We start from the raw sequence: 10,817 nt of genomic DNA, 5'->3' as shown, positions 1-10,817 counted from the left end.
CACACACACACACACACACACACACACACACACACACACACACACACACACACACACACACACACACACACACACTCTCTCTGCAATACCTTGCTTCCCGACTGTTTGGGATTCAAACCACTGACCAGTTAAAAGTGAAATATTTAATTGCTTAATTGGAGTTTTTAGTCCGTTGTGAGTGGATGAACTTCCCGAAAGTAAAAGTTAAAACTAAAGGAGAAGGATGTGAACTACATTACCCATGACACACTTCTGTTTCTAGACCCACACAGAAGTTTATCTGTGTCCTGACAGAGTCATTATTCCAGCCTCAGTAACTAACTGATTAATTGCATATTAAATGTTGATGAAAAAAACACACACACACACACACACACACACACACACCCCCAGCAGAAACACTGAAGACATGAGGACGAGTCAAGGACGGACTCAGACATCACTTGTGTCCGACTCATGAATAAAATATCAACATTTGGTTTTCTGTGTTTTCAGAGGAAGTGGACTCGTCTGATCCAGACCAGGACTGACCCTGGTCTTCACCTTCAGTCTTGTCAAACTAAACTACACAGAAACACCAGCTGACACACACACACACACACACACACACACACACACACACACACACAACCTTGACCGTCCTCTGACTAAACTGTCTCCTTGTTCCCTTCATGTCGTCCTCTTTCCTTGTTTCCTTAAATCTCTCTGTGGTTTTCATGGAAACAAAGAGTCTGTGTTCACGTTGTTGTTTCTGAGTCACAAACATGTTGACATGGTTTACTGTGAGGCCCCCCCCCATACAGGAGTCAGGGGCCCGAGGAGTCAGGGGCCCCTCACACAAAGCTGCACTACAGGACTACAGAGTCTTGGATCAGGAGGAAACCGTGTCTCCCAGCCGCCGTGCTCTCGCTGCTTTCTCCTCCTCATGAAACATTTGCAGCAGATTTTTTTTAATATTTCAGGACGTGTGTTGGTCTCTTTGTTGCTGCTGTTTCTCCACGTTAACATCAAACGTTCATCACAGGGACCGAGCGAGACCAGCACCGGGATCTGAACTGACAAACTCCACAGCTCCCCCAGTGGTGAAAAGCTCCACAGGGTTCCTTTAATTCCTCCTTCCTTCACTGAACCGGAGCCGGATCCGGTGTCCCGGACCCGGTGGATCCAGATGGACCCTGCTGACTCAGCTCAGCACACAGGACGTTTCTGCTCCACTGGAGCAAACACAACGAGACTCCAGTGTGATGAAATATGAATGCAGAGCTGCTCCGACTGTGGACGGATTAAAAGACAAAAACCTTCCTGAGGATAAAACCTGGGATGACTCTGCTCATCATCCTCTGACCTTCATCCCGCCGCTTCCTGTCGTCACTCTGCTTTATCTACTTCAGTATCTTAATGTTGTTACAGCTCTGCTCTCATCACCGTGGTGACGCTGTTTCTGCACCGTCACACTAATAAAGATCAGCCAGTGATTTGTTCGAGGATGTTTCTGTATCAGTAGGTTGGTGACGTCACTGGAGTGGACGGCGCCTCCGTCAGGACAGCAGGAGGATGAAGCGCCATGTTGGTCTCGCCCTGTGTGACCCCGAGTCACCTCATGTTCATATTACAGCAGAAAAACCACAGACTGTAAATAAAGATGGACGTCGCCTCTGTGACGTCACCCGCAGGTTTCTGAAGCTCAGAGTGAGCTGCTCCACCGTCGCTATCTTGGCAGTGTCTGACTCTGTTGGACATTTTAACATGGGAGTCTATGAGGACTGACTCACTGTTGGAGCCAGACTCTAGTGGTCATTAGAGGAACTGCAGCTTTTAGCAGGTCTTCATTTTTCAGACCAGATAAAATGTATCACACTGTCCATAATAAGGCACATTAACATCATTATACAAAAATATAACAAATCATATGCAATGGATGTATGCTCAACATCATTTTGGAGCCGTCAATCTTTCCTCTGTATCCATGGTGATTCTGATCCACGATGCCACGGTCATACCCATTGCTAAACTCTGGACATGTCTCATTACTTAAAATAAAACAAAGCCTTAAATATAAGGCTAAATATAATTTAATTTTCCAAACAAAAATTATTTTACACACCTCTTATGAATTTTTTAACAACTTATTAATTGCATTTTTAATCATTTTAACAACTGTGTGAATTTAAATTATCATGAATTTACCATGAAACCATATGAAATAAACCTCCTGATATCAGTCAACTTTGTTCTTTAGGTTTATTTGTGTAACAATCTCAGAACACTTGGTCAGTGTGGACAGTTTCGTCCTTTGTCTCAGACTTTATCGGGGACATCTGTGTCTTAGTGACGAAGCTGAGAACCAGAGAAACATGGAGCTTCAGTCTGATGTCACTGTCTCACCTGAACAAGAAACCAAACGCACCCCACCTGAGACTGAAACACACACCTGAACAAGGTGAACGAAGCCGGACAAACAGCTCAGATTCCCTCTGTGACACGCACCCACCCAAACACAACACACAGTTTAATGAGGACAGTGAAGTGAGTGTGATTTAACTTCACACAAATGGTGTGGGTCCATCTGCTCATTAACCCTCCACACACACATTCACACACACGTCGCTCTCTCATCAGCTCTCTCAGAGTCCAGACCAGCAGAGTCCAGACCAGCAGAGTCCAGAGCAGCAGAGTCCAGACCAGCAGAGTCCAGAGCAGCAGAGTCCGGATTCGTCAATTTCAAACGGGTTATTCTGAACCCAGGGGTGTCACTCAGTCAGCTGATGAAGGACCGCCATCATCATCATCCTCAGGTTCGGGTCCTGTCCAGATTTTCTTTCAGACCTCACTTCCTGTTGGTATTTGCCGACCTGACAGAGAAACAGACCCAGACTGTTTCCTAGCAACAGACCAGTATAGCTCTATAGGACTGAGTCATATACCGACACATGAAGACAAATAATCTGATGACATCATCTCAGTTTCTGCTCCGACAACAACAACAACTATTATCAGTGACGACACAGAGCAGCAGCTGATTGGCTGAGGTTCTGATGAGCTGGTTTTCATAATGAACAGCTGAGTTTGTTGAGACTGTGTGTTTGCTCAGAGTCTGAGGAGACACTGAGGAGGAGGAGAGAGATGAAGATCATTAATCTGACAAACAAATCTTGGTTTGTTTAACGTCTGAGTGAAAGAAAATCAGCAGCATTTTGTTTCTATTCTACGACTTCACTCTGAGGATGAAAATAGAAACTGATTTAGTAAATATGGACGACACACAAACACTGAGTCACTGTTCACATGAAATAGGAAATACACTGTGGAGATGGAAAACTGTCTGTTTACACTGTTTCTATATTACGTGAAATAAAACTGAAGTGTTTGTAATATGGGAACTTTTTTGTGTCTTACTGACTCTTCAAACTAAAGCTGACATCATATACTTATTTTCATTTTAAATTTTAAAATGTTCTCCTCCTCTGTTTATTTCTGATCCTTATCCACCACAACAGGCAGTGAACTCCTTTCCTCCTATATGAAAACCTACTTGGCAATAAACTAGTTTCTGATTCAATATTCAATATAAAATTATTTTGATAATGAGCTGATCATCTGAGTAATTCTTCATCCGAACACTTTCTGGTTTCAGTTTCACAGTATGACAAATATTTACATATTTACCAAGTATCAACCTCCGAGGCGGAAAAATGAAGAACAAAAACCTGCAGTTCCTCTAACGGCCACTAGAGTCTGGCTCAGACAGTGAGTCAATACCCATAGACTCTCATGTTAAAATGTTAAAATGGGAGTCATGACAACTGTTTATATAACTCACCTGTTTACATTTTATTAAGGACCAAAGTTATGGAGAAATGAGGGCGTGGCCTCTTTGACTGTCAGATGGGTGATCGTATGATTGCCACAAACCGACATGCATCAAAGTCTCAGCTCCACACACGCCCCTCCTCTCTGACCATATTTGGACTAGCTGGGAGTTAGGGGGCGGAGTCAGACACTGCCCAGATGGCGATGGTGGAGCAGCTCACTCTGAGCTTCAGACACCTATGGGTGACGTCACAGAGGTGTTGGAGTTTGCTCCTCCACTGTGTCACCAGGTGTGCTTCCATTAACTTGCTTAACGTGCAATTTGAAATTGCGAACTTAAAAACGAGGAATGGAAACAAAAAAATGTTTTACTCACACAAGGTGGTTTTTCAGAAGATTGGACAAATCAGAATTTCACAAAAGTGAAATGAGAAGCTACAGAAGAGTTTTTGTTGGTCTGAGAAAAAAACACATCTGAAGTGACACTTTGGACTCTGGGAAAATTTAATAATAAATGAATCGGTAATAAAAGTGACTTGCAGCGTGGGATCTGTAGAATATAAGAAACTTACACTTTAAAATCTGAGTCTTTGATCGGAGTCAGATCATGTGTCTGGAACCTGTTTCACCTGTAAGTCTGATTTAAAAACACACAAAAAGACAAAGAAAAGCAGCTGCACAGTCTGAGTTTGTTATCATGATGTTTGTGAAACGGTCTCAGGGTGAAGGTGGAGGTTCAGGCTGGATGTGAACAGGCTGTGGAGGAGCTCATTAACCAGCAGGGTCACTGTTCACCTCTCATTACAGATAATCAGAGGAAACAGCTTTTAATACAGTTTGTGTTTGAATGTGTTTAAATGCAACGACGTGAAGATCAGAGAGACAAACAAACTGTAGAACAATCAGACAAACACACACACACACACACACACACACACACACACACACACACACACACACACACACACACAGAGCAGGTGTGTGACATTTGAAGTGACATTTAACAGTGATTTGTTTTTGTGCAGCTTCAAACATCCAGAGGAAACACTTCCCTGACCTCTGACCTCTGACCTGACTGCGGGTCAGATGGACATTAACAGCAGGGCTGTGAGTTCATTGACATTCAACCAAACCTCATGATGTTTTTACAACAACTCCCGGTCAAAGTTTCCCATCAGCCCCTGCCGATACAAATGGCGGCAACAAGTTTCTTAAAGGTCAGAAACAGACTGAAGGAACTGTCAGAGGACAACAAGACTTTTCTTATGTAGTTTCCCTCCCTCATGATAACTTAGTGATAACCTGGTGATAACCTGCTAACCTGGTGATAACCTGTTAACCTGATGATGCCCTGATGATAACCTGTTTACCTGGTGATAACCTGTTAACCTGTTGATAAACTGTTAACCTGATGATAACCTGGTGATAACCTGTTAACCTGGTGATAACCTGGTGATAACCTGATAACCTGGTGATAACCTGTTAACTTAGTGATAACCTGGTGATAACCTGTTAACCTGGTGATAACCTAATGATAACCTGTTAACCTAGTGATAACCTGGTGATAACTTAGTGATAACCTGTTAACCTGGTGATAACCTGGTGATAACTTAGTGATAACCTGTTAACCTGGTGATAACCTGGTGATAACTTAGTGATAACCTGTTAACCTGGTGATAACCTGGTGATAACTTAGTGATAACCTGTTAACCTGGTGATAACCTGGTGATAACTTAGTGATAACCTGTTAACCTGGTGATAACCTGGTGATAACTTAGTGATAACCTGTTAACCTGGTGATAACCTGGTGATAACTTAGTGATAACCTGTTAACCTGGTGATAACCTGGTGATAACTTAGTGATAACCTGTTAACCTGGTGATAACCTGGTGATAACTTAGTGATAACCTGTTAACCTGGTGATAACCTGGTGATAACTTAGTGATAACCTGTTAACCTGGTGATAACCTGGTGATAACTTAGTGATAACCTGTTAACCTGGTGATAACCTGGTGATAACTTAGTGATAACCTGTTAACCTGGTGATAACCTGGTGATAACCTGTTAACCTGGTGATAACCTGTTAACCTTTTGATAACCTGGTGATAACCTGTTAACCTAGTGATAACCTGTTAACCTGATGATAACCTGATGATAACCTGTTAACCTGGTGATAACCTGGTGATAACTTAGTGATAACCTGTTAACCTGGTGATAACCTGGTGATAACCTGTTAACCTGGTGATAACCTGGTGATAACCTGTTAACCTAATGATAACCTAGTGATAACCTGTTAACCTGGTGATAACCTGGTGATAACCTAGTGATAACCTGTTAACCTAGTGATAACCTGTTAACCTGATGATAACCTGATGATAACCTGTTAACCTGGTGATAACCTGGTGATAACCTGTTAACCTAATGATAACCTAGTGATAACCTGTTAACCTGGTGATAAGCTTTTAACCTGGTGATAACCTGGTGATAACCTGTTAACCTAGTGATAACCTGTTAACCTGGTGATAACCTGTTAACCTGGTGATAACCTGGTGATAACCTGTTAACCTAATGATAACCTAGTGATAACCTGTTAACCTGGTGATAACCTGGTGATAACCTAGTGATAACCTGTTAACCTGGTGATAAGCTTTTAACCTGGTGATAACCTGGTGATAACCTGTTAACCTAGTGATAACCTGTTAACCTGGTGATAACCTTTTAACCTGGTGATAACCCGGTGATAACCTGTCAACCTAGTAATAACCTGGTGATAATCTATTGATAATTGATGATGATCATGTGTCACCCACCTGTCACTCAAACAAGCCACGCCCTCAATCCTCCATAACTTTAGTCCTTAATAAACACATATACACAATCACATAATCACATATTATCTGTAACGCATCATACAGGAAGTGGACATGTTGGGCCACACGTGTCGTTTGACACCATGGTAACACTTTAAAAGTGTAATAGTTCCACCTGTGTTTTTTGTTCTACTCTGTCAAACACATAAACCCATCTGTCTCTTAATGTGAACTCACGGCTGGAGAAACAACATGAATCTGAAGAGAACAGAAGAAAAAACAAGACGGAAAATAAACCAAGAAAAAGCTTTAGAAGTTTTGATCCCAGAGAGACGACAGACGGTTTCTATTTAAAGACTCTTCTGCCTCAAAAACACTCGACACACAGAGACTGATCTGCTGCTGAGAGAGCAGCACTGATCAATACCTGATCAGTAACGCCAATATCTTATCAGTAAGCTGCTCCTGCTGGGGTTTATTTCACGGCGCTGACCTTAATGTATATGAGACATTTACAGTGACTGAGACAGAAGCTGTGTCCCAGTTCAGGGGTCACTTCCTTCATAGACCGCGAGGACCGAACCGAAATGAGACAGTCTGGTCTAACGAGGATTTTCTCTTTGCGTCACCACCTTAATCTAATGACACAGTAACAGCTGTGAGTCTTTCTTATATCCTCCATCACTGTCACTGGTTAGAGTGAAATGCATGCTGGGATTTTTATTCATTTCAAGTCAAATTTCAAGTCAATTCAGGCGACGCATCCTGCAGAGAATGCAGCCTGCGAAGGTGTGGTCCTTCGTAGACCGCGAAGACCGAACTGAAATGAGACGGTCTGGTCTACGGAGGAACTGTTGCTAGGCGAGCAGGTTTCTTCATGTCCGTTTCTCTTATGAAGCAGATTCATAGTTTCAGGAAATAGTTTCACTGGTTTTATTCGTCAACTAATAAACTGAAGAACCCACAACAAGCTGTTGTAAACAACTGTCTCAGTTTGTTTGTTTCGAACAATAAAAAACAGTTACAACAGGCTGAAGATCTTTTCTTATATTTCTTTACTTAAATATTTTTCATCCAGATGTTTGAAGAGTCTTTGAGGATGCAGAAAACTGCATCAGAACAGCTGGAACAGCTGGAGGAGTTTTAATCAACATCACCAGTTAATGATGTTTAAGAGAAGCTGATGTTTCCTCTGCGACTGTTTCCTGATGCGCGACACTCCGTCTGAACACATCTTCACACAACCCATCGACACCGTGATGATGGTCTCCCTGACAACCACTGACCTGATGATGTGTCAGAGCTGGAGCTGAGGGTCAAAGTTCATCCACAGCAGGGGAAGATTTAACTTCCTGTGTCACCTGATTCTTTCTTTTTTTTGAAAGTCACAACAAAGATTTTTGGAAAATTTGTTCGAGTCACAAAGAACTGAACTTCTCTTCTATGACTCACCTGTTGCACAGTACAGGTGTTTACTGAAGAACCTGAAAGCATCAGACAGTCACAGCTCACTGAACACACATCAACAGTTTCTGTTGATGAAATTGATTGTTTTCATTTTAATTTCAATAATTAATTGAAATTAATTGTTAATTGTTTGAAGTCATATTCATTTCATTAATTTCCCATAATCCAATGTGATGTCTTCAAATATCTGAGTGAAGTTTCAGACTCAAACTGATTTAGTTTATTATCATGTGACAAAATTGAAAACAGAAACGTGATATTTTTGCTTAAAAAAATGTCTAAAACAGTTAATTGATTATCAAAATATTTTGTTGATGGACTAATTGAATAATTGACTGATCACTGCAACTCTAGATGAAAAGGAGCTGTAATGTCACACACCGTACTGTCAGTGAACATCACACACCTTTGCGTCCTCCGTTTTGTATTTATCACATTATAAAGCTATAGGATTTATGTGTTGCCTTCAGGGACCTGAGGATCTTCATATGATGGTTACTTCTCTGGGTAAGCATGAGCATTTTTTTCTGACACATTACAGACCAATCAATTAATCAAGAACATAATTAACAGATTAATCAATAACGACGGCTGTGAGGTGGCTCTGGACTAGTGGCCACACTCAGTACTGCAGTGTCATGTGACCTGCACTGGTCACAGACAGAAGCAGCTGGAGAATGATGAGTTTTATTTTCAGAATTTGATCCATTCAGTCTGAAAAAACATTTAGAAATTAAATTAAATGATATGATTTTATCCCGTTAATGTGGAGGGAGGGGGGACTCTACTGAGCATGCTCTGTGAGGTGTTTTCAGTGTTTGAGCGCAGAGAGGACGAAGGTGACACCATCACTGAACGCAGCATCCAGTTCTTCTTCTTACTAATAATGACAGTTTTCACCATCTATTGATTTGCTGATTATTGTTTCAGTAAATCAATTAATTGTTTGATCTAAAAAAAAAAAATGTCAGAAAATGGTCAAAAAAATTAATAAAAAATGTAAAAACAAGAAAACCCGACGTCCTCAAATGTCTCATTTTGTCCAAAACCAACAGAGACAGGAAACGTTAAAGAGGCGGGAACAGAAACATTTAGGACATTTCTGCTTGAAAAATGACAAAATTATGAACATAAATGATCAATTATTAAAATAGAAGCCGACTCATTCTCTATCGATCAACTAAACAATTAATCAATAAATTATTTCAGCTCTGATAACTGAGTTGAAATGATCCAGTTTTACCTGTAGGACAGGTGACATGTCTGACACACACACACACACTGTGACACAGGAATCAAATACCTCTCAGCACATGGAGGACGTCAGATCTTCTGCAGCCTGCAGAGACGTTTCCACAGCAACAACAACAACAACAACAACAACAAACGTATCAACAACATAAATAAGTGGTTTATTCTGCAGCAAAAAGGGGCAGAGCAGCCACCCCCACCCCACAGACACACGCCTGTAAATCACCATGACAACGAATAAACACCTGTGTCTGGATCAGCTGATTGTGACCTCAGATTCTTCATCAGTGAATTCACTTAAAAAAAAAAAAAAAAAAAAAGTACAGAAGCTCCAAACAAACAAGTGATCTGAGGATGAGTCAAGACTCTCCTCCAGGACTCAGGTCCAGGTCTTCCAGGTCCAGGTCTACAAGGTCCAGGTCTACCAGGTCCAGGTCTACCAGGTGACTTCACTGGATCATTATGGACTGGAAGATTTTCAGGTCTTTTAATGAGTTTTAATGTTTTTAAAACATAAAAACTGAAACTTGTCCATCAGCATCTGTGAGGCTCCGCTCTTAGTTTCTGACATCAGTCATGAAGCTGCCCCCCCCCCCCCCCCCCGAGGCCCCTGTGAAACCTGTCACTTTGTCCAAGAAGGAATCAAGGCTCCTGATTGGAGCTGCAGGTGTATCTGAGAAAATGACCAAGGTGCGTGTTTCTCCGCGGAGAGGACGTGTGTGTGTGTGTGTGTGTGTGTGTGTGTGTGTGTGTGTGTATTCGGTGTCACTACAAACAAGAACCTGACGCTGCTGCCCTCAGTACTGCCTGACAGGTTTTCGAGAGGGGGGGGGGGGGCTACGCCAAAACACAGCGGTGCTGTCTCAGCCTGACACCGGGGGCCGAACCGTCCCTGAACACCGACACCGACACCGACACCGACACCACCCTCCAACAGTCCGTTAAACCGGGATAAACCCGCGGAGACCCGATCCCGCTCCCGGTCTCACTGTGGCCCAGTTCACCGCACAACAAGCTGCACCCAACTGTCACACACCGACCAGCACCGACCAGACCGACACAAAGCCTCCACACACTCCTCCGTGACTACGGCGAACCCGCTCTGAGCTTACCTGAGAGGGCGGTTAGCGCGGCTCGGCCCGGGTTATCTCAGCCAACAAATCCCGGAGAGCGGAGACGAGAGGAAACTTTAGCTGGAGCTCCCGGTCTGCTCCTCCGGCGGGGCGAGGAGGGAGGGAGGGAGGGAGGAGGAGGGAGAGGGAGGGGGAGCTCCGAACCGATCCGAGGCCGGGGAGGAGCGCTGAGGTCCGGCTGCGGAGGAGATCCGAGCGCGGAGCCGACGGCAGCAGCAGCGAGCAGCGGGTGGCTGGAGGAGAAGTGGCCGGCTGAGAAGCTCCGTTAGCCGGGTGGAGAATCCAGTCAGAGCCGGGAGGATAAAGTTGATCTACTGCTCCGCTCAGCTGTCGCCATCTTTACCCG

The 10,817-nt window shown here is 43.1% G+C and overlaps 1 protein-coding gene across 1 annotated transcript in view; it reads right to left on the bottom strand.

The window, feature by feature from the left end:
• tjap1 (tight junction associated protein 1) overlaps window positions 1-10,561 on the bottom strand; it is a 34,965-nt gene extending 24,404 nt beyond the window's left edge. Inside the window, exon 1 of the mRNA XM_022748669.1 lies at window positions 10,451-10,561. The gene's annotated coding sequence lies outside the window, so the exon portion shown is untranslated. The remainder of the gene's footprint in view (window positions 1-10,450) is intronic.
• Between the last annotated feature and the right edge of the window lie 256 nt (window positions 10,562-10,817).

The sequence above is a fragment of the Seriola dumerili genome, unplaced genomic scaffold, assembly GCF_002260705.1.
Source record: "Seriola dumerili isolate Sdu_G_001 unplaced genomic scaffold, Sdu_1.0 BDQW01000127.1, whole genome shotgun sequence".
Taxonomy (NCBI): domain Eukaryota; kingdom Metazoa; phylum Chordata; class Actinopteri; order Carangiformes; family Carangidae; genus Seriola; species Seriola dumerili.
This window is presented reverse-complemented; position numbering and strand designations above follow the sequence as displayed.